This window comes from Macaca nemestrina, chromosome 16 (genome assembly GCF_043159975.1).
Source record: "Macaca nemestrina isolate mMacNem1 chromosome 16, mMacNem.hap1, whole genome shotgun sequence".
Taxonomy (NCBI): domain Eukaryota; kingdom Metazoa; phylum Chordata; class Mammalia; order Primates; family Cercopithecidae; genus Macaca; species Macaca nemestrina.
This window is the reverse complement of record NC_092140.1, coordinates 65904169-65928913: the sequence shown is the minus strand read 5'-3', so window position 1 is coordinate 65928913 and position 24745 is coordinate 65904169. Positions and strand designations below refer to the sequence as shown.

The 24745-nt window shown below is 36.6% G+C and overlaps 1 long non-coding RNA gene across 1 annotated transcript; it reads left to right on the top strand.

The window, feature by feature from the left end:
• The first annotated feature begins 202 nt into the window (after positions 1-202).
• LOC105485569 (uncharacterized) lies at positions 203-23670 on the top strand. The gene is made up of 5 exons (XR_989669.1): positions 203-292; positions 12939-13093; positions 18672-18763; positions 21816-21967; positions 23641-23670. It is a non-coding gene; the product is annotated as an uncharacterized lncRNA (long non-coding RNA).
• The last annotated feature ends 1075 nt before the right edge of the window (positions 23671-24745 follow it).

Here is a 24745-nt window from a genome sequence, read left to right as displayed (position 1 = left end):
GGAGGTCCCTACCTTGCTCTGGACTAGATGCTCCAATCTCTGGCCCAAGACTAAAATGCCCCTGCAACCACACTGCCAAGTTATCAAAGAATGGCAGTCTTTGTATGTACCCAGATTAAAAATGGCATCCTACATTTTTAATGCAGTGTTCCAGGTCTGGGAAAATGCCTGTAGCTATTCCTGGTGTCTTTCCTTCAAAGCATCTCCAAGCCTGTCCACAAGTTAGCTCCAGGGCTTGGGAGAAACAAAGTGCTCTCCCTCAGCCTGGGCTGCTCAGATCCTCAGTGGAAAGGTGAGTCACAGAGGGAGGCTCTCTGCCTTCCTTGCATACTGAAGCTTCACTCTTATCAGCTAGTTGCCATCACAGGGGCTATTTGCTGTTGTTCTCCGCTGCAGGATCTAAGGTGTCCTTCATGATTGTGGTAGATTCCCATTTTCCTTTTTAAATTAAAGCTCATAGATTTGATTTTTATGCACTATTTTGCTATTTCCAAGTGGTAGAGGCATGCTAAAAATGTCTAATCCACTATGTTGGAAAGAAGGACCCAATTTTCCTTCCTTATTCTTATCATGCAATTCTCTCTCTGAATAATGTGTCTCCAGCAAATTGCCTGGTCTGATAGTAAATTGAAATAAAATTTCTGGGAATCTGAGAGTCTTCCATCTGCCCTCTAACTCTCACTCTCTCAAATATACCTCTTGACTATCTCTTGAATTAATCCTTTCTGGTCACTGTCATTGATCTGACTCAGGCTTCATTAACTTCTCCCAAATTCATATATTAGCTTCCTGACAAATCTTTCTGACTCCAATGCATAATCTGCTCCTAAAACACATACCTTATTATGTTGATCTCTTGCTCAAAGTATTCAGCAGATTAAAGTTAAAATTTATTTATATGCATTCACATTTTCAAGCTTTTACTCTTACAGTGTGCACAGCCTCCTGTTCAGCATCTTTTTATAAACTTCCAACTTCTATTTTGTGTGCTCCCACAGCTCTGAATTATCTGGAGTATGAAAAGTAAGGTGTGTCTGTTTGTCAAATTAAAGAGCTTTTATGTGAGTCCTAAACTGTTCTCTGCTGTAGTGTCAGTCCCCCCACCCAGCTTATTCTGGATATGTTTGGAATAATGGATTAATTCCATTATCCATTCTATATTTCAGAGATGAATTAGACATAAATAAAAATGTGGAGCTCTTGAAACCTGAGGTTGATGGTGTTGGCTTCTATATTTCTACATTTGATAGCTGGGTACTATTTCATTAGGGCCAGGGTAAAAGATAAAATTCCAATAAATTCATGGAAGCTTTGTGGTTGGTACCTAGAGAAGTACTGTGTGTAAGTCCTCCAGATTCTGCAGTGAATAGCAACAAACACTTAAGAAGTGGGTGGATCAGTCCTTCAAATGAAGGACTTTGCTTTAATATGCTTATATCACTTACCTCCCATTGTCACCCACAATCCTAATGTCAGATTTTTATTTTTGTATAAGTGAAGCACAAAAGAACTTTTTGAAAAAAATACATTTACAAAAGACCAAGGAAACAGCATTCCCACTATGTAAAGAAGAGTGAGTTTTTCATATTCTGTGAGCTCACACTCTGAGCATTCCATACTAACACACACACACACACACACACACACACACACACACACACACACATCATGAAATCTAAGGAGGTTTGGAACAATGTTAAAAATCAAGGGTATGAGGTAACGCAGAGTGAAGGGAAGAATGTCGACCTACTTCTGAACAGACAGTGTAATCTTTCTGTGTAATAGTTGCATACCCTAGTAACTAAAGGATCTGATATAATGAGATTCAGCTGAGCTTTGGGAAATTTTATCAACCATTTGATTTCAAGTGATTTCATTCTATCCTTAACTTGCAGCACTGGGGTTTGATATTGAAATAGGAAGAGAACATTGAATCAGATTTTTTCCCTTGTACTTGCCATTTCAAATAACTTTACAATTATTATTGCCTTCCCAAGAAGTAGGTAGGATTAAAGTGCTTTGATTTTTTATTGTTAGAGTGTGAGAAATCCTAACATGATAAATGACTTGGAGGTTAGAATAGAGCAAATCAGGACCAGAACAATGTTTAAAATTTATTGATTTCAAGGATTATAGTCGCTCAACTGATCTATTTTCAGTTTAGAAAATAGTGGGATGTTACACTTTGTAATACTAAGCACTGTATGGTTGAAGTTAAAGCCCAGTAAGGCTATTTTACCAGGAGTCAGGAATTTTGAGTCCTAATCCTTGCTATAACTCTTAATTTTAGTTAACACTAATATTTCTGGAATTCAGTTGTATTATTTGTAAAATAAAACAATTAAGATGAATTTGACTGGAGGAGACTGCTTCACATGACTTCCTAACCTTAGGGTTTTTCATTCAATGTTTCTTATTGAGGTATAAAAGACCATGTTCCAGAGATGGCACCTCACAGAGACATGAAATTTTAATATTCATATTCTTCTCAATGAAACTTTTATTTAAATAGGCAAAATAGACAATCTCTTTTACAAAGGGGACACTGGGGCACTCAGTGGAATGCCTTTTTTCAGTACCACAGCGACTCACCTCCATTCATAATGCCTTCTTTTATGAACCTGCTGGGAAATTGTTTTTTAGTTTATTAATATTATTAAATAACCACTGTCTTTAAAGTCATAATTTCTCAAACATATTGCTTTGTTTCCATGCAAAATTAAGTATCAAATTTTAGGACAGAATTATAAATTCCAAATGAAAATATTTCTACAAAGTTAACAACAAAACTCTGATTATTGATATTAGCTGATTCATCAAACATTTACTATTCTAGGTTGAATTTATATATATATAAGTGTGTATGTATGTGTGTGTGTGTATATATGTGTATATATGTGTATGTATATATATAAATTCATTTAATTCTCATAACAGTTCTTTGAGGTAGGTTCCATTCATCTCATCTCCACTGCTGAAGAAACAAATGCATTCTGAGTTTAGTAATCTGTCTGTGATCGATCAGCTAGTTATGGCCAGAGCCAGGATTTGGAAAGCTGGTTTCAAAATCCAAATTCTTGACTAGTTTACTAAATTGTTGGACCGTATTTACTAAATTGTTGGACCGTATTCCAAATACAACTGGCATTCTAAGCCATGTTAATATGGGCATATAACTTATAGAAAGGAACAGAAATATAGAATATACACATGTGCTTTAGAAGCTTATTATATGAATGTGCAGAGGAAGATTATATTTAGGGCAAATGCATATGAAGGGTGGGACTCTCAATGGTTTGCGATTCACAGCAAGAATTGAGTTTTATATCTATCTTTGCTTGCCTAAAGCAAACTGAAATTCCATTTTGCTTTTATTTTCTTTAAGAGCCAACTACTTTACACATATAAAATTCCAACTGAATAGCAAAGCAGCATCTAGATTTGATAGCTGTCTTCCTCTGTAAAAAGAAAAGAATGAGAATCAATCTAGCTATTGCATCGTAGGAATTACTTCCATGAAGAAGCCTTCCATGATTCTCCTAGTCTGAGCCATATAGCCCTCTGCCTCCATGGCAACTCACACTTTCTTCTGCCTTGACCCTACACAGGGTCCTGTAATCACCTGTGAGCTCGTCTGTCTTCTTCACTGGCCTGACAGACCTTTCAAGATCAAGGATTTTCTTATCCATCTTTGCAGCTTTCTGCCCAGCAGATGCTTTGTACTTAATAGACGTTCAGTAGGCATTTGCTGAAGTAAAATAAAGGTGTCTTCAAACTAGCTTGGGAAATAATTCTGGAGAGAGAATGCTTCATTTTTTTTATTCTACTTATGTCTGACTTTTAGTTCTTCTATGGAGTACCTATTTTATGCAAGCAAATACTTGTTCTCTATCTACCTATTATGTTTACATATTGTAGCTATTTAACATGTATTGTTGATTGAATTACATTGGAATAGGTCCTTTAGATGTATTAGAGAATTGGAAGTAGTTTAGTCTGTTTAGGCTAGGCTGTGTTTGGTAACAAACCAACCTCTAAATTTCAGTGTCTTAACACATAACGGTTATTTCTCAGTCATGTAGAATGGTCCAGTGGTGACTCTCCAGATCCAGTGGTGACTCTCAACAGCAGCTCTTTCTAAATGGCAACTGCAAGTTTCAGGCCTCTGGCAGCTTGTAGCTCTGCCATGGAAAACAGGAGGCTTCCAGGTCACCATGGCAGGAAAAGAGAGAGCTGGGCCCTGGCTCCCAAATGCTTTGGTCTGAAAATGACACACTTTGCTTCTGCTCACAGCCCTTTGGCAAGAACTAGTCACCTGGTGTTGTCTACTGCAGGGGGGCAGGGGAGTGTGGGAGAGAACAGTAAATAGCCTGCCTGGAGGTAGAGAGAGTGAAGTAGGGTCTAACCATCAATACTGACATTTAGTTTTAGGTCTGATGCATTCATTTTTAAAAATAGAAGTTAATTTTAAAAAATAGTTAATACATTATTTCATACAAATTCATATAAAGATCAGAATACTGCCCCACCCCCTTTACTGACAGGACCCAAATTAATAAGTGGTTTTAAAAAAAGTTAGCAAATAAGAGAAACATCAATAATTTTTTCAGCCCAAGACCTTTTCTTTAAAGATAATATTAATAAATCAATTGATAATAACCTTATTAATAGCCCCCAGTGAAGTTTCTGTCCAAGCAGAGATTCCTGACCTCTCTGATTTTCAAAGTCCTGAGAGAGTTAGGCAAAAAGAGGCATATCCATGGGTAAGTGCTTTCAAAATAACTTGGTCACTGCTTCTCCCTTGAGGTGACCTGCCTTCCTTTTTTGTACGTGAGAAAATTGCCAGTAAAAACGACTGATTGAAGCTTTAACTTTCTCATTTGGAGTGCTGAGAGGTGAGGTTCCTTAACTCTTGAATACAAATATTAAAGCAGAAAGCCCACAAAAAGTTCTTCTGACACAGTGTAAGATATCAAGATGAAAGAATTGATAAGCTCTAATTCTTTTTATTTGTTGTATCTTCTATCAATTATGTAGTGGGTCTGGAATGGCCTAAGCCTTGCAATATCAAGCTTTTCTAGAGATAGATTCTAATCTGCATGCTTACGGTTAAAGGAATCATTGTAATATGGCAAATGACCAAGAAAGCACCCTCAGCCTGTTTCTTCAGGAGTGTCAGAGTTCTCAGGACATCATGGAGAAGCACAGGTATGGGTTCATCAAGTCATTTAACTTCCTAGAGCACATGGATGAATTATATTTCCAAGATCTCAGTGGGATTATGTCTCTGAATTGTGAGCAGCGATGGCAATTAGGAGAGGATGTGTTTAAGAATTCCCTTTTCTCCATAGCCTCATCAGCATCTGTTGTTTTTTGACTTTTTATTAACAGCCATTCTGACTGTGTGAGATAGTATTGCAGGAACAGAAAACCAAACACTGGACGTTCTCACTTATAAGTGGGAGCTAATCACTGAGCACACATGGACATAAATGTGGGAACAACTGACACTGTGGACTACTAAAGGTTGCAGTGGGGGATGGGTCAAAAAACTACATATCAGGTACTATGCTTACTGCTTGAGTGATGTGATTCATACTCCAAACCTCAGCATTATGCAATATTCCCATCTAACAAATCTGTACATGTACCCTCTGTATCTAAAATAAAAGTTCGAATAAATTGTAAACAATAAAAACAAAGAGAAGATGTGCATTTTCCATCTCTCTTTCTCCGACTGGTACTGCAGTAAATAAAGGAGTTGGCGAATGGAAGCTATCTGGATCCTCGAGTCACCTTGTGGAGGAGTCACAGGCAGCAGAACCTCCTGTCCTCCCCTCAGACGCTGATGTCAATGAGAAATAGCCTCTGTTATATTAAGGCACTGGAATTTCAGGATTGATCCCAATATAGTATAGCCTAGCCTGCCTACTACAGGCACAATACATGCATACAGACCATGCAAGTGCCAAAAATTCGAAGGGTGCAAGAGACCCCACAATCCCCTCTGCCAGAGGCAAACACTATTATTAATTTGTAACTTTTAGAGGTGTATTATGTACTAACATCAAAATGGTAATAATTGTGATGATGGCAGCAACCGCTTAAGCACTTACCCTACCCTATTATTTAAGGTAACACTAACTGCTCTAACAATTGACCCTAAAAGGTGGTATTATTCAAACTCAGAAGAAGGTGATCTAAATCAGCAATATGTGTGTGTGGTGAGGGGGTGCTCTGGCCCCCCAGTGAGTCATTTGAGTGCACTGACTGATGGGGGCCTTGCCATCCTTGGGATGTGGCTTCCAAGACCATGCTGGGCATCAGTATCTAGCTGGAAAAAGAAATAGCATAGAAGATGGCAACTGAGAGGCTTTTATAGGCCTGGCTTGCCAGTCATCGGCTAGAATTCATTCACACGCCGTATCTTCCCATAAGGAAGGCTGGCAAATGTGGTCAAGGGTGTGCCAGGAAGAAGACAACTAGCAGGCTTGTTTAATTTTTACAGCAGCTCTATGACCAGAGACTGCTATGATACTCACTTTACAGGTGAGTAAACTGAGTAGCCAAAAAATTTATTTGCTAAAGATCTACTTGAAAGTGGCAGAGTCTGGAAGTGAACCCGAATAGTCTTGCCAGAGCTGGGCTTAATCACACTCCACAACATCCTTTCTTTACACAGTGCAGTATATGACATGCACTGTGCTCCACTTTCTTTTCGCCTTAAGAATATTTAGTGGAGATGCTCAATTCTAGTACAGTTGACCTTCCATATCCAATAGGGATAAGTTCCAAGACTCCCAGTGGAAGCCTGAAACTGTGTTTAGTACAGAATACTGTATGTGTTATGCACAAATTTCTTTTTCTTTCTTCACAATGTCGTAGATTTGTTCTTACCATGTATCTTAGCAACTGCAGCATTTTTTTTTCTTATTAAGTTGAGGGCTTTCCCCTTTTTACTGAAAGGAAGCACTTTATGACTTCTTTTTGGCACATCTGGTTAGCCGGTATTCCTGCTCTTGCACTTTGGTGCCATTATTACGTAAAATAAGGTTTACTTGAACACAAGCACTGCGATATCAAGACAGTTGATTTGATAGCCCAGAGGGTTTCTAACTGCCTAGTGGGCAGGGAGCATTAACAGTGTGGATACTCTGGACAAAGGGATGATTCATGTCCCGGGCGGAAGAGGGACTGTGCAAGGTTTCACAATGCTTCTCAGAATGCTTTGTGATTTAAGAATTAGAAACTGTTTATTTCTGCAACTTTCTATGTAATGTTTTCAGATCATGGTTGGCTATAGGTAGCTGAATCTGCAGAAAGCAAAACTGTGGACAAGTGGGGACTGTTGTACACATAAGGCTGTTTCTTGATGGCTATTTATTACTCAATTATATAAATAAAGAATAATTAACTACTCTTCATGACTATTATATTGTTTCTATCTTCCACCATTATAAACTGTATAACAGAGAATATCATTTTCACATATGTGAGTACATGAAGACAAATAATTTTCACACATGTGAAATTACATGAAGACAAATTTTTAGAATTAAAATTGCTTGGATAAATGGTATATGTGTAATTACTTTTGATAGACATTTTTAAATTTCCTTTTAACATGAGATCATTTTTTACAAAAAAAGTACCATTTATACACCTATGAACAAAGTATGTGAATACATTTCCCTATATTCACACCACACAGGTTTTCAGCTTTTTTGATTTTTGTTAAATCGTAAGTAAAAATGGAATTTGATAGTCTTATTTTTTATTCTCTTAATAGAACAGAAGTTTGAGGAGTCCAGCTCCTGCTTAAAAACCTTTGTGTGATTTTTCAGACCTGACCATAGGCAATTGAAACGCTTTGCCTGGCAGGCCTCCTGGAGGAAGCTACCCTCCCCACACAGACTTGGTGCACAGCCCCTGCACTGCAGCCTCTGTGAGGACCTGCAGTTAAGGACCCAGGAACCCTCGGCCTGCCATGCCCTTAAGCATAGCTGCCTTTCCAGCTCAGCCTCTTTCATTCAGAAGCCTCTTTATCTAGGGCCTTTCGCTGAGACGTTCCTCACGTGTCTCTGTTGATATCTCCTTTTGGGCAAGCAGGGTATGGGGAGATTTGAAGACACTTTTCTCCACTCTGACGCAGTACTACAGTACCCAGTACTTTTCCATACTTCATCATTGCGCTCCTTGAGCTCCGGGTCTGTAAAGTTGCAGGAGCCTTTTGCTTGGGGCTTCCTCTGTGCTGATCCACTTTCCTCTGACACTGTTCCATGGAAGGAGATGAGCAGGAGGAGAGTGTTTTCTCTGGCGTAGTCTCTTTGCAGGAAGTAATTGAAAGCTCCGCTGTAACTTTCATTTTGGCTTATTTTTTTCATTGGCTACCCTGACATCTGGCAGCTGAGCTGCGCTCCTGACGATGTTAAAATGTCTACATATATATAAATTTATTGCAGCTTTTATGACTTTTTAGTGATAGTTCATATCTTTTGCTTACTGTTCTTTTGGGATATTATTCAATATTTTCTTTTTTATTTAAAAATATTAAGAAAATTAATAATTTACCTATATGTTATATTTTTGTTTGGCTAATTTTTCATTTGTCTTTTCATTTTAGTTATAGTGTATTTTTTTCTATGAATTAAATTCAACCACAATTTTTAAGAATTTATTATTATTATAAGAATGCCTGTTTTTCTTTTTTGGGTCAGGTTAAGAAAAAGTTTTTTTTTTTCACTGAGATTATAAGACATCTGTATCTGTATTTTCTTTGTACAATTAAACCTTTGTGTTATTTGCAATTTTGTTGTAAAAAGGGTAAGATAATTCAATTGCAGTTTTCTTTATGGCTATTCAGTTATCCTAACATCATTTAGTGAGTAATTTGTTTTCCTCCATTCTTATAAAACATCCCCTTTTTGATATAAAGAATTCCTATATGTACTTGAGTTTATTTCTAGTTAGTCCATAGATCTGTATATTTACATTTTATTACTGCAGATTTAAGTTTACTATGGATTTAAACATGTTTTGTTCTCATTGTAGAAATTTCTTTTATTTAAAAATATCTTGGCTGATATATTTTTATACAGGTGTTTTAAAAATCGACTTGAAGTTAATAAGAAATTCTATTTTTCTAGAGATCACATTCATATGTTTCATATTCATATATGTATATACATATGTATATACACACGTATGCATGTATACACAATGCACATATGTATGCATGTATAAACATAAGCACATACACATGCATGTATGTATATATACGTGAATAAATATATATAAATATAAATAAATGTATATATATAAATAAATGTATATATATGAATGAATAAATATACATATGCATGGATGTATATATACATATGTATAAACATACACGCATGTACACACATGTACACACATACATTATATGTATACATGTATAAACATAAACATAGGGAGAATTGTTTCTTTTTACCCAAGAACAAGTTATACTTTTATTTGGGTCTTCCCTTTAGTTTCTTCAGGTGCATTTAGAAGTATTCATCTAAATTTCTTTTTAAGCTTATAGGACATTTGATTATTTTTATTTTTTACTGTTTTCTTTTTCTTTTGTAGTTTGTTCTATAGCTTCTAATTGCTTGTTTTATATATATATATATATATATATATATATATATATATATATATATGTTACTCATTTTGTATATCAGTTTTATTCCCAGTCACATTAAAATGATTAAGAGGCTGTGAGTTTGGTGGGAAAGATCTCACAGGCCAGCACTAGACCACCTGGTTTTGAATCCCAGCCTTGACACATTCTGGTTGTTATTGTGACGATTAAAGGGAATTCATGAAACATGCTTAGAATAGTGCTTAATCAATTTAATCATTATCTCACATAGCAGTATAAAAGTTTTCCTTGCTTCAGAAAAAGAATTTTGATGCTTTCCTGTTTCTACACTTGGAAAAAGTTTAAATAAAAGCTTCTCTTTTTGTTAATATAAATAAGACACATTTCCTCCCCTTCAGGGAAACTGTGTTGTTCTTCACCACCTCATTTGAATCTCTAAATCTTTTTTGATAAAAGAATAATTAGAGTATATTCATAAATGAATCTACTACTCAGTCTAAAAAAGCATCTAAGCCAACATTTAAATCCAATTCCTCCTACTCTACAGACAACAATCAAGATTTAAACATTTAAACATGTTAGCACAGTAAAAGAAAAGCTTCAGGGACTTCTGTATTTGAAAATACATGCTCTTTTAACAAAAAAATTTTACTCTTCCACATTTATTGATTAATGGAATCTTTTCCTGTAATACACTTCAGTATAAAATGTATACAGTGTACTTTACACTTAAGTCCAATTTATGGAATGTTCCAAAGAAAGCAAAAGAAGAACAAAAATAGTACTATTGATTTTCACCCTTTGCTTTTGTGTCTTCCTTTGTATCTTTTCTCCGTCATGCTCTTTCATAGTTCTGACCTTTAGAATATCTGGCCTGGGTTACTACCAACCTTGTAAAATGGTTTCTTGGACTCTAGTTTTGTTCCTTCTCCACACAACCACTAGAGCAATATATTGCAAATTTGATCATGTTTCCCCTTCTACAAAAGTTAGAGCTCATAAGGGTGGCCTCACAGCTCTCCTTCATTAAACTTCTTTCCAGTCTGAAATCTTGCTGGAATGCTCTATCAATACCAAATGCTCAAGGTTGTCTTGAGCATACAAAGTACCTTTTCATCTTGAGTTTGGCCTCTTCACTGCCATACCCCATTTGCCTTCCTCTCACTTCTTCTTTTTTTTTTTTTAAACCTGGCTCACAATTTATTTTCTCCAGCAAGCTCTCTTTTTAATTCTGAGCCCCTAAGCATTTGGGTGCTCCTCTACAATGCTCCCATCATAACTTCTCCATGTCTTCCTCTCTCAGAGCACTTACAAATGTTCATCCTCATGTGCCTGCAATGTCTTAGGATGCTGGTATCTTGGACTTGTGACCATATCTCTATCTTAATATTGCCAGTACCTTGCATTTGCTTCATACACAGGAGGTTCTCCAAAGATACTGGTTCAGTGAAAGAATAAACAAATGCTACCCATTCCCCCGGCCATCTTTTTAAAAAGTCTGTTAGGAAAGTATTTTTTATTGGGAAAATTTTGAGAAGATTAAGCCAAACACCTAAATCCAGGAGTCCTGACTATTAATTCCAGTTCTGTCTTTAACTCACTCTGAAGCCCTGGCCTATCTCTGCAGGTCTGTGGATACATAAGTCTCCAGGTAGATTCGGGGCCTATATTAGCACAGTATTGAGGTAAAATTAAGCTTCTTAAATCTCAGATTTTGGAAACTCAACCCTGCCTTACCTCACAGCTGACCCATCCTTACCCTCATAATCCCTCCTTTAACATTGTTTTCCTGGACATTTCCATTACAATTTTTGAGCAACTGACTTAACATAGAAGATGTGGTAGGCTTATATCTGGAAATGTGTAGATAAGTTCAAAACTGGCATTAAGTCACATACACACTGATTCCCCTTGCATTAGCTCTGTGGCTAGCCTGCCTCCTTTCCCAGATGTTAAGGATAAAGCACTGGTTGGTAATTAGTGAAGGAAAGGAAAAGTTGTCCCTTTAGCAAAATAATATTGAAGACGTATGCCAGCGGGGGGTTATCTTTCCCACCACAGGGTTGTTTGGTTGTTTTTTGGGTATTTGGTGGTCTCCAAGGCCAGGCCACCATGGAAAGTCCAGAGCACCCCTTCTGCCTAAGCAGTGAGAGACCTGGAGGGAGAAAGGACTGATTGAACATCCTTTCTGAAGACCATCTAAAAGAGAAGAAGAGGCATAGGACTGGAGCAAATGACTCGGGGTGGGGGGCAGGGAAAAGTCTGGAGGAGGGAGTCTCTTCATCAAGGGTGAGCTTGCAGGCCCCATGCCATAAATAGGATTGTGACTTCTTTGCAGGGAGTCCCTAGATCTCCGTTCCCCTTGTAGGCTCTGTATTGCTTAACTTGCAGTAAATAACCACCTGAACATTTTAAAAGACTCTATATGTATTCTTCATGACTTAAAGAGGAGGTAGATGCTCTTTTCTTTCCCTTCTCCAGCTGATGTCTAGATTACTTCAGAATGGAAGGCAGGATGGTGAAACGCCCTGCATGGGACCCCATCACACCATAGTAGACAGACTGTTCTTGTTGCTGTCATGCCATTGCTCTCTTCTCTCTTCTACGATAAGAGGTTTCATGCCTGGGTAACACAATGGGCACCAGCAGAAGACTAGCAACCACGGCATGATTTTTTTTTTGAGACACTGTCCTGCTCTGTCACCCAGACTGGAGTGCAGTGGCGTGATCTCAGCTCATTGCAACCTCTACCTCCTGGATTCAAGTGATTCTCCAGGTTTAGCCTCCCGAGTAGATGGGATTACAGGAATGCACTACCACCCCCAGCTAATTTTTTGTATTTTTAGTAGAGATGGTGTTTCACCATGTTGACCAGGCTGGTCTCAAACTCCTGGCGTCAAGTGATCCACCCGCCTCGGCTTCCCAAAGTGCTGGGATTACAAGCGTGAGCCGCAGCACCCAGCCCATAGCATCGTTTTGATTCAGCTTAAGAAATTAGCTACCTCTTCTCCCATCTTCTTCCTATGTTAAGCATTTGCAGTTGCTTCAGGCTTTAAAATTGTTATTTCATTAAATTATACTTTCATGTATTGTTATAGGATGTATAACAATATATTGCCATGCCAAAGCTATTTTATTGTTATGTAAGTTAGGAATATATAAAGAAAAAAAAAAAGATAAAATCCTCTGGAACACTCAATTCCAGCTTCTTGTTTTTTACATGAGATGAGGGAACATTGAGGCTAATTTTTTTCTTTGTCAATTTAAAGTAAAATTTTCCTAGGACAGTTTTTCTATTTCTTGATCATAGGATCTATAGTGGCTACAATAACCAAGTGCTACAAAAAAAATGCTGTGACAAGGAATCTGAACAACAGAAATTTGAGGGAAACAAAGCACTTTCGACAAAGGTCCTGCTGCTTGTCTTCAGCTCGGTACCAATTAGAGCTTCACTGGAGGTGAAAAGTGAGTGAGAATCTTAATTCAGCCTTTTTTGATGTTTAAACAGAATCTACACACAACTGCTACCATCTTCCAACTGCCATGAATCTGTTGTTACTTTCTATTTTCCCTTTTTTTGATGTTGCTTTTAGCTAATGAATATCTTAAAGCAAACACCTTTGTAATTACCACCCAGGCCGAGAGATAGAACTTTGCCAGCCACCCCAAAAGCACCTTGGTGAGGCTTGTTTCCATTATAATCACTCCTATCAGAGTAAACACCATTCTGGCTTCTATAGTAATGGCTTCCTTGCATTTTATTTTTTCAGTTTTGTCACCCATGAGTGTGCACTTGCACATTATATTTTAGTTTTTTCCATTTTAAAAATTGATGTTTTTAGATTCTCTTTTAATCTACTCATCCCCTCCCTCCGCCCATCATCTTATCCCTTTTTTTCCCCTTACCATTTACTCATTTAAAGACCCAGACAGTCCTAACTGTCAGATTCCTATTGTTTGGATTTTGTTAATTGTGTATTCTTGGCTAAGTTATCCTGTTCTTTTCTCCTATTTCCTGAAAAATGGTAGCACTGTTCAGAGGGTTAATCAGACTCATTTTGGCATTTTGGCAAGACTATAGGAGACATATAGTATCTTATTGTCCCTGTTTTTGTTGGCAAACATTAATATCTAATATATTGATCCATCAACTCATTGAACAGAGGGCAGTACCAAATAACAATAATCTATTATTTAAAAAATTATTAGCTGGAGTTTAAAAATAGATACTTTCCTTCATCTATTATTTGGTTACCCAGTGATATAGCCATGTAGGAACGGCAGAATAAATGCTTGATTCTTTCTCTTTATTTACCATCCTCTGAAGGTGATCAATTATTTTTTGATAAATATTAATGAATAGATTTATTCACATTTGTTGATTTCAATCCATTGGCAATTATCGTCCTTATAGATGCTAAATTTTTCCATCTTTGGCCATTGGAAATCTCATAAAGTTGGCTTGCCCTATTGACATGTTTCTAGTAGTCATGACTTACTTTTTGACAAGGTATTTCAGGCTCACCTTGTATATATTCTGCCCCAGACATGGAAGCAGACATTTCTCCAGGAAGCCCTTGGTTCTTTTAACAGAAAGAGGCAATTCAAAACCACAGTCTTGTTGCTAATAATGCTATTCTAATCTGAGTATTCCTCCTTTTGTTGTTTCTGAATGGTTATAGACAGCGTTTTTGGTTATAGACAACATTTGTGTCTCCTTAGAATTGATATGTTGAAATCCTATCCCTGAAGGTGATAGTATTAGGAGGTGATGCCTTTGGGAGGTGATTAGGTCACCCTAATCATTTAGGAGGGGAAGCCCTCATAAACAGGATTAGTGGCCTTAGAAAAGAGGCCCCAGGAGTACCCTAACCCCTTTCACCATGTGAAGACTTAGTGAGAGGATGGTTTTCTATGAACCAGGAAGCAGACCCTCATGAGACACTGAATCTGCCTTGATTTTGGACTTTTCAGCCTCCAGAATTGTGTGAAACAAATTTCTTTGTTCACAAGCCACCTAGTTAACAGTGTTTTGTTACAGCAGCCCAAACAGCCTAAGACAAGTAGTGTTCAAAAGCTGGTGGCTTGCTTTCTGAGACTTCTTTCTTCTATGTCCTTCCTTTACCTTTCATGTGGACATTGACTTTCCATCATCTCTTTTCTTTGTCCCATTCACTTTTTATTTTATTTTTAAAAAAATGGACACTATATTAGTCTATTCTCACACTGCTAATAAAGATACAACCGAGACTGGGTAATTATAAAGGAAGGAGGTTTAATTGATTCACCGTTCCACATGGCTGGGGAGGCCTCACAATCATGGGGGAAGGAAAGGAGGAGCAAAGGCATGTCTTACATGGCAGCAGGCAAGAGGGTATGTGCAGGGGAACTCCTGTTTATAAAACCATCAGATTTCATCAGTCTTATTCAGTGCCATGGGAGCAGTATGGGGGAAACCACCCCCATGATTCAACTGTCTCCACCTGGCCCCACCATTGACACATGGGGATTATTACAATTCAAGGTGAGATTTGGGTGGGGACACAGCTAAACCATATCAGACACATAATAATTGTACATATTTTTTGGATAGTGATATTTCCATACATATAATATATAGTGATCAGATCAGAGTAATTAGCACATCCTTCATCTGCAACATTTAACGTATAACATTGTTGGATGATTCTAGCTAAAAATAACATATAGTTTCAAATAGTTAGGAGGGTAATACTAGAGTCATCCAATGGTATTATAGGACATTAGAGATTATTCCTCCTACCTAACTGTAATTTTGTATACTTTAACACATCTCTGCCTCTCTCCCCCTTCCCCTTCCCCTTCTCAGCCTCTAGGATCCTCTGTTCTACTTTATACTTCTATGAGAGCAACTTTTTTTTTTTTTTAACTTCAACATATGAGTAAGAACATATAGTATTTAACTTTCTGTTCCTGGTTTATTTCACTTAACATAATGTCCTCCAGTTCCATCCATTTTGCAACCAATGACAGAATTTCATTCTTTTTTATGGCTAAATAATATTCCATTGTGTATATACCACATTTTCCTTATCCATTCATCTGTTGTTGGACACCTAGGTTGATTCTATATCTTGGCTATTATGAAAAATGCTGCAGTAAAAACGGGGATGCAGATGTCTTTTTGATATTCTGATTTCTTTTCTTTGGATGAATGCCCAGTAATGGTATTGCTGGATCATGTGGTAGTACTATTTCTTTTTTCTTTTTTTTGAGATAGAGTCTTGCTCTGTTGCCCAGGCTAGAGTGCAGTGGTGCAATCTTGGCTCACTGCAACCTCCGCCTCCTGGGTTCAAGCAATTCTCCTGCCTCAGACTCCTGAGTAGGTGGGATTACAGGTGTGCACCACCACACCAGGCTAATTTTTGTATTTTTAGCAGAGATGGTCATGTTGGTTAGGATAGTCTCGGACTCCTGACCTTGTGATCCGCCCACCTCGGCCTCCCAAAGTGCTGGGATTACAGACATAAGCCGCTGCACCCAGCCTTATCTGAAGTTTTTTGAAGAACCTCCCTACTGTTCTCTATGGTGCCTATACTTGTTCAAGTTCCCAACAACAGTGTATAACAGTTCCGTTTTCTCGACATTCTTACCAAAATTTATTATTATTTTTAAATAACAGCCATACTAACTGGGATGAGATGATATCTTCTTGTGTTTTTGGTTTGCATTGCCCTGATGATTAGTTATGTTGAGTATTTTTTTTTTTTTTTGTCATTTGTCTTTTGAGAAATGTCTATTCAGATTGCTTCCTAATTTTTAAATTGAATTTTCTTTTCTTGACTTGCTTGCTTGCTTGCTTCCTTGCTTGCTTTTTTGTTTTTAAGATGTTTGGGTTTCTTATATATTCTGGATATTGATCCTCTGTCAAATGAATGATTTACAAGTACTTTCTCCCATTCTGTAGGTTGTTTCTTCACCCTGTTGACTATTTCCTTTGCTATGCAGAAGTTTTTAGTTTGATATAATCTCATTTGTTTATTTTTGCTTTTGTTGCCTGCGCTTCTTTGGTCTTATTCATAGAATCTTTTCCCAGAGCAATGTCCTAAGTATTTTCCTTTTTTTTTTTTCTAGTAGTTTTAACATTTCGGTTTTTTACATTTAGGTCTTTGCTCTCTTTTGAGTTGAGTTTTGTAAAGCGTGAGAGGTGGGATCTAGTTTCATTTTTCAGTTTCTTAAAGTCTAGATTGCTCTGCAGTCTAGATTTCCAGTTCCTTCAGTTCCTAATGCAGTTTTCTTATATACTACTGTTATTAGTTTGGGCAAAATCCCTCCTAGTTTCAGATACTGTTTTCTAATGTACTTGTCATGATATCCAGTGAACATCTGTTGGCTATTACTGGTGTCTTTTTTGCTTGGGACCCTCAGACATCCTGTTTCCCTTTACTTTCTTCTGCATATACACTGATACCATATAGATCTTACAGTTATTGGTGAATTGTCTCCAGTTGCTTTATTATTTGGGGTTTGTGTGGATGCCCTTTTCACTTAGCTTGTTATAAATACTATCTATTTTTTTTCTATACTGTCTAGCTACCTTATACAAATATTTAAAGACATCCAAAAACTATGTGGTCATTATTTTTCCAGAATTTTTAATTTTTTCTTATAGACTGACACTAGAGAAATAGCTTTACTATATTTTCTTCTTCACCACTAGGCATTTTAGATTTTCTTGTGTGAGTTCACTAGTTAGTTTTATGACTAATATAACTTATGTTCAGTTGATGTGTAATCATAGCATAAGTGATCATACTGTCACTTGAAAATAAAATTTGAAAATAGTCACAGGGTCATCATCAGCCACACTACTATTACATGTCATCCTTTATTTTCTTTCATTTTCCTTTTCTATATTCTCTCTTTCTGTAGATAGTACCCTTTCAGGATTATATGCATCTTTCAATATTTTGTAGCTTTCTTGGAGCCAGCTTATAAAGAACTACTGATGTCCTTCTTTTTTTTTTTTTTTTTGGTACGTTTATCCTTTATTTAGAATGACAAAATCTTAAACATATCTTTCAATACTGTCTTTTTTTTTCACACAGATACACTATATATCAGTAATCTGGACACCAAGTTATTTACAGCTATTATTTAGTACCATAATAAGTAGTAATTTAAATACAAGGTAAAATCACCACATTGTCTTGACTACTGATGTCCTTCTTGTACTCCTCCCTAACTCGGCCCAAGTCTGTCTTAATATAGAAGGGTAAGATGCCTCATGATATAAAATAGTGACCTTATTTAATTAGTCTTGTCAAAGGTAAATAAACAAAATTAGTTTGGCCCATGAACATAAACATCCATTTGTTCTGCTTTAACCTCCACTTTAAATTTTAACTTTAGTCATTAAATGTTTGGGGCTAGGTAGGAGAATTATGGCCAAAGGAACTATAGGAGGAAAGTTGTTTCTCTTAGTTTCTGTAAGTAACCTGACAAGGAGACTTGTTGCTTAATCAACACCTAATATGTTCATTTGGAATGCTCCAATGCTCAATTTTATTAGACATCTACAAAACAAAGCTTGTTTCCCCCCTGCATTGCAATTAGTGTAATTGGAGTTTATGTGTGAAGTATCATATATCTATTGTGTGGTGGTTTTTTAGAGTAACAAGGATACTGAATTACCTTGCTAAGATTGCTAGTTTCAATAATTAGTTTATGGAGAATATTTAATAATACTTCACACTAGGAAATTAAAGTTCCAATCAAAATAGCATTCAGTTATCCAGAGCAAGAATATGTTCTTGCTTATATTCTGCCCTCTCCTCAGAGCTGACTACACATGATGTTTATACCTAAAATGAAAAACAGAGCATAGCAAGATTATAAGATGAGTTTTTTTGTCCTGAGAGACTAACAAGAGTAAGTGTCATGCCATGCTAGCCCAGGGAACAAAATTGTAAATATAGGGAGGAGAAACAGGTTTTCAAGTTTATATTGCTGCTATCTTATGGGGATCAGCTTCTGTTGTTACCATAATGTGTTATGTTGAAAGGGGCAGGCAGGGTTGCTGAGTGGCTGGTTGGAGAGTCCCTGAGAGATTACTCAAGAAACTCAGTTGCAACACAGGGTGGAGCAGCCTCTCAGGTGAAAATAAATTCACAGCACGTGGTTATCTGCCTGGGAGTACTTGTCATTCACTGCATAGTTCATCTCTATGGAGAACCTGAGTATTTCTTTGTCAAATAAGAAACTGCAAAATGGCAAGTGTTGTATTTCGTACAGACCAGCCCTGAGTTTTCTCCAGTTTTCTAAACCTGATGTAAATGGCGGAGTCTGTAGATGGTGGCGAGAAACTGTTTTGGCCTTTTAGGACATCACATTTTTCAGCTATAGTTAAAGTTCATCTGAAGTGGCTCCTGTTATTCCAGACCAACTGTTAATTGATATGCTCAGTCTATTTTCTCTTTACCCCCAAGCACCACTATTGATCACAAGCTAAATTGGATCAAGTTGCTATGTGTAACATATTGCCAGCTCTGTGAGTAGACTTTTTTTCCAGTCTTGGTGCCCTTAATTATACTCAACCAAATTACAGTTTAAGGAAATTCACATAAAGTTCGAGTTCATATGTAGATTTCTTGCCATTGTGAATTTCAGAGAGACAAGTGCTTTGTAAGGATATGCATGTAATACAGGTGAGTGGGTAGTAGAAGATACTATAGAGGCAGTTAGTGGTATGTATTGTATAGAGAAGTGAGAAGTTTCCTGTATTTTTTCATTCTGTCTAATATGAGAGATGTAGTATAAGAAGTTTCAATGACAACTTTCAGTCTGTTCCTAGAAAAGGTTAAATCTTAGTTATTAATACTTTTACCACTTACTATGAGAAATATTTTAGCCCAGGCTGCTTCTCTGACAACTTACATTGTTTTTCTGCTTTGTCCCATAGTAGAGGCAGCTGTGTAATTTCGGTAGCTTTTTCCGTGAGAAATGATTTTCATTAAACATAGACAGAATTAGTTACAACTTCCACTTGGAAGGTTAAGACCTAGTGCTCTATTTAGTCTTTTTGAAAGAGCTTAGGCACTAATTTATTTCTAACCGGTGCATTTCCTCTGGATTACTGACCGCTTTGAAAGAGTTCAAGTTGTTTCATTAAGTCCGTTCAGTCCTCTTGAAACTGCCAGTAAAAAGACTAGGACGCAGAGGATGTTGTCATTAACACCTTTCAAAAATGTCTTTGTAAAACTTTTAAATTTGACTTCCAGAACTATGAGTTTCTACTGTGACTATAGATCAGATTCCTTTTTTTTTTTTTGAAGAAAATGAATAAGATCATGTTTATGACGCACATCTTCTAAGAAGGAGATTCATGGCTATATTAAACACAGTTCTGGACCTATTTTTTTCCATGGATTTAAACTACAAATCCTCTCAAAATTATATTCCACTCCAGGAAATAACTGATTTCTACCATCAGTTTCTGGTTTCCTAGGCATTTGAACTAGTAGTCACACAGAATGGGCAACTTGTATTGTTAATTGAATTGTAACACTTGGATGGCTCCCAGGCGATGTCACAAATAATATTTATTTTCAAAATTACTTAGCAAAAAGCAAAAGCACACAAAACATATTCTTCAGTGATCTTTGCATCCCTTTCAATATGTGTCTCAGAGGTAACTTTTAGGTAGCTTGAGATTGGCAGCATGGGGCAGCAGCCAGACCTGGTCCCAAGCTTCCTTAGAATGCATATCTCCGATGAGAAAATGTGTGGTGAAGACATTGAGCTGTCAAACAAAATATTTCTGCCTCCCTGTACCCCTCACCTTACATGTTGTAGAGCTGTTGGTAGTAAGTGGTTGTTCAGTTAGGGACCACATTTTCTAGGACCCCCTTGCAATTAGATGCAGCCATAGATTGGATTTTAGCAAATGGAATGTGATTTGAAGCGCTGCGCATCACTTTCAAGTCTGGCTCATAAAAGCCTACTCTTCCCCAGGCTCTGTTTCCTACCAGTTGGTTGGTATGAGGATAACAATGGGATGAACTAGCAGGCTTTGTGGTGAATATGGCAGAATTCATGTAATCCTGGGTTTCTGTGGCTTCGTGGAAGGGCTACCTCTCCTGTTCTCCTGCTCAGTATTATTTGATAAACAAGAAACAAATTTTAATTATGTTGGGTCTTGGAAATGTTTGGTTTTATTAGTCATGGCAGCTAGGGCTTCTCTAATAAAGCATCTAAATTCACCCAAGCATTATACATATGCCAAACCTAATAACTGAATTAAAGGCAGGGACAAGGCTGGCAAAGGAGGATAAAGAGGTTGTTTTGGGTCCTAAATTGCTGAAGGTATCCCATGGAAGGCAGATACATTTAATTCATTTTATTTTCAAGATAAGAAAAGCTATCGCAAACTAATTGTAGAGTTGGAACCAGTGTAAGATTCAAACACATTCACTCTCCCTTTCACTCACCAAGTGCCCCCTATGTGTAAACGCTGTCCTACACATTAGGGTTAACTCAGTAAAAAAGAGGGACCAAAAAATTTCAGGCTATCTCTTATCATTCCTGCTTCTACTCATCTTTAGTTGCAGTTGTCATAAATCAGTAAAATCCCACTGTTGTTTGCTCTTATAATTTTAGTTCTTTATGAATGTTAAGTTGGCTTAGTTAGGGACCTTTCTGGAGGTGAAGGGAATAGTCTACCTGGATTTCTTTAGTCTTGTCTACTAATTCTAGCTTGGTTCTGACAGCAGAACAAATGGGAATATGTATGAGGCTATAAAATAACTGATGTTAGAATGTGCAGAATTCAACGTTTAGAAGGAATTGCATTTCAATACAAGATAAAATTTCCAGATTACCTTGAGAATTGGGGCCATTACTGTCTGTTATATTGAAAGAATTCCAAAATGCTAAATTGCCTGACAAATTGTGGTGTTTTATGTGCTGTATTGATATTAGAGTGTTTGTTTTGCTTCAATGGGTACTTAATTATTTGTTTCTTCTTGACAGTGTGCTAGAATTAATTCATAGCATTTTGAAGCTGCTTTAAACATCCTCTTGAGGGCAAGGGCTGGCTCGGGTAAACCTAGTGCCTCATATGAATGTTTTGCCCTCGGTTTAAATATATTAAATTAGACTCATGAATTACTTTTAAAAAGAGACAAATTATAGCTTTTTTATCCTAAAGGAGATTTTTAGGAATGCAAGATGAAAAGAGCTAAATAAAACTATAGGAAATGGAGACTGTTATCGGCATCTAGCTTAGGATGGAGAGCCAAGCATGGCTCTCAGGTGCAACTCACATGGAGATGTGGCTCTCAGGTACAAGGTACCACTCAGGTACACTTCTTTATCCATTAGCAATTAACAATTATTTCCTACACAGAACAAAAGTTGTAGCCAAAGGTCCTTTCCTTCGAAAATAAAGAAGGCACAGAATGAGTTTACTTAAAGGTTTTATAAATCCTTAGTTTGTAAAAATTCTCTATTAGTAGTAGCCTATAGATAGGTGCGAGTTAATATAACATTTACATATTAATTAACATAACAATGATAAGCTCTTTAGTAAGTACAACAACTCAGAAAATTAACCATTAATGTTCTTTATTTGGTACCGAAAGTCCAAAATTTTGTTTTCCTTTTACCTGGAAGGTAACTGAGAATATCAGACAAAATAATTTTGAAAAAATATTCATGAGAGTGTTTTTTTTCCATGCAGAAAATGGAGGTCTAAGTATAGTAACAATTTAGTTACATAGTTACTTCCACTTCCAGAGATGTGATCCCTTACTATGTAAATTATGTTTTCTAACAAAAATGACACAGATGGGGTCAGGTTTCATGGTTAGAAATTAGAAAGCTTAAATGAAATCCCATTCTTTCATGGAATTATGTTAGCAATTTTGGAAGGTAATAGTGGTCTTACTAATTCATTTTTTGATGAACTCTTAAGATGCATTTAAATATGATTCTCATATTGATACTTGCCTTTTTACTAGAGGTTTCAGTAGAGGATAGTTTTGTGGAAAAACATCTGTCTGAATAAGCCATCCTGTGATTTTTCTAAAGTGGGTAATCAGGAGACACTTGGAAAGGAAAGAAAAGGAAAGAATAGGTACTCCTGCATTCATATGGGGCATGAGTGTTTTCTTTTCTCGTTATAATAGCAGCAGGAACAAGCTGGTTATAGGTCAAAGAGAATAACAGAAAAATGTTACAAAATTGAAGCAAAAATTTAGCCTTTTCTTCATGTACCTTAGAAATGCCAGCATTCTATATATTTTATCGTGATAACAATGGCGGTGCCAGTGATTATCCATGGAACTGGACCAATGATTCCCCCTGTGTGCTCCATTTTCCTACCTTGTTCATCTGTGAGAGGTGGATTTGGACAACATATTGAGAGTATCCAAACGTAGCCCTTTCTGTGTTTGGAGGAATTAATTTTATATTAGTTCCGTAGTTTTATATGTCGTTGAAAAGAATATCTTTTGAAAACAGAGAGTCCATTCAGCAATCTAGCATCTGTGTTTGGTTGCCATGAAGGCCTAACCATTGCCACTTCAGGGGGAAAGTGCAGGGGACAGGGGGACGGGGAAAGAAAAGAAAAAGCAAGCACATACACTGCATATTCGAATCGGTACCTCAAATTCATGATGCTAACTTACACGATATTTTTCTGGTTTGAAAGTTCTTATTGTAAGGAAATAAACACAAAACTTGTCAAATAAGATAGTATTAAAATACTAAAAATTAGTATTAAACTGAAATAAATAATTTTAGACGAAAACACTATTTTAGTGAGACTAGTCATGTTTTGCTTAGAGTGAAGTAATTTGTTAAATGTTCATAAGAAAGCTAGTGACTTTTTATATATTTCTCAATCATAAATATGAGAAGAAAATCAGTTTTATCTTCTAGTGTTATGTAGAAATTAGGCAACAGGATTTTGATAAATAGGATAAGTAGTTTTTTAATAATAAATTTTGACAAGTTTTCAAATGTTCTTTCAGTTTCAGATGTTGCAAGAAAAGCAAAAAAAACAAAAACAAAAACAAAAACAAAAACCAAAAAACAAAAAAACAAAAAAAAAACAACAACACAGTGTGAAAAATAGTGATGTGAATCTGAAAATTGCTATAGGAGTATTCTCAAAAAAAGTTAATGTAATTGAATTCATTCTGACATGCCACATTTATATATACGGAGGCATTTTGTTTTTAAAAGAAAATAAGAATGTGATATTCTTAACATAATAAATTCCATAATGCTTTATCTTAATAAGCAATTATCTATAATAAACAATCTTCCACTATCATGGGCATTGGACTATGAACATTTATTTTGGTTACAGATCTCTGTAAAGAAAGTTATTAAGTCATAATGCATCAAAGGAACTTGATTCGTTTGCAAGGTGCAATTGGGGTAGGTATATGAGTATATTACTTTTATTGCATTCACATTTCTCAAGCGCTGATTTGATGCATTTTTCCTATGGGTTATTCTCTTAGGAGCTATACAGACATCTGGACTGTGAAAAATGTCTAAGTAACAACAAGGCAAACATTTTTACTTACATAATTCTTATATCAAACATGCCTGTTGACAGAAAGGAAGAAGCTTTATCATAAAGGGAAAGTTTTGTTAAAGTAAAAAATTGCAGCAGTATCTTAGAGTACCACAGCAGCTCCTCTTCTTCATAGTCACCAATGAATTTCTCCAGTGATATGGTCTGTGTCAGATGAACTTTTCATATGGAAAACATCTCAGAATTTACCTTCTTCTAGTGTGGTCCGTCCACCTCTCATTTTCTGCTGGTCATTTGTCCCTTTGCCCTTTCCCCGCCCTGTTATCGAGGATCACTTCTGTTTGGCAGCAAATACACAAAAACAGAATGCCCATTTCCTGCCCGAATGATCTTTCTAAATGCATATTGGACCATGTCACTCTTCAGTTTAAAATCATTCGGAGGTCTCTTTGTTGTCCTAAGTTTGAACTCCCAAAGCTCTGCTCTGAGTTTGCTGTTCTCCTGCTTTACCAGTCTTCGAGTGATCCTCATTGCCTATGAAACGGCATTTGAGTAGGAAATATAGCCTGCAGCCAGGTTAAAGAGCACCT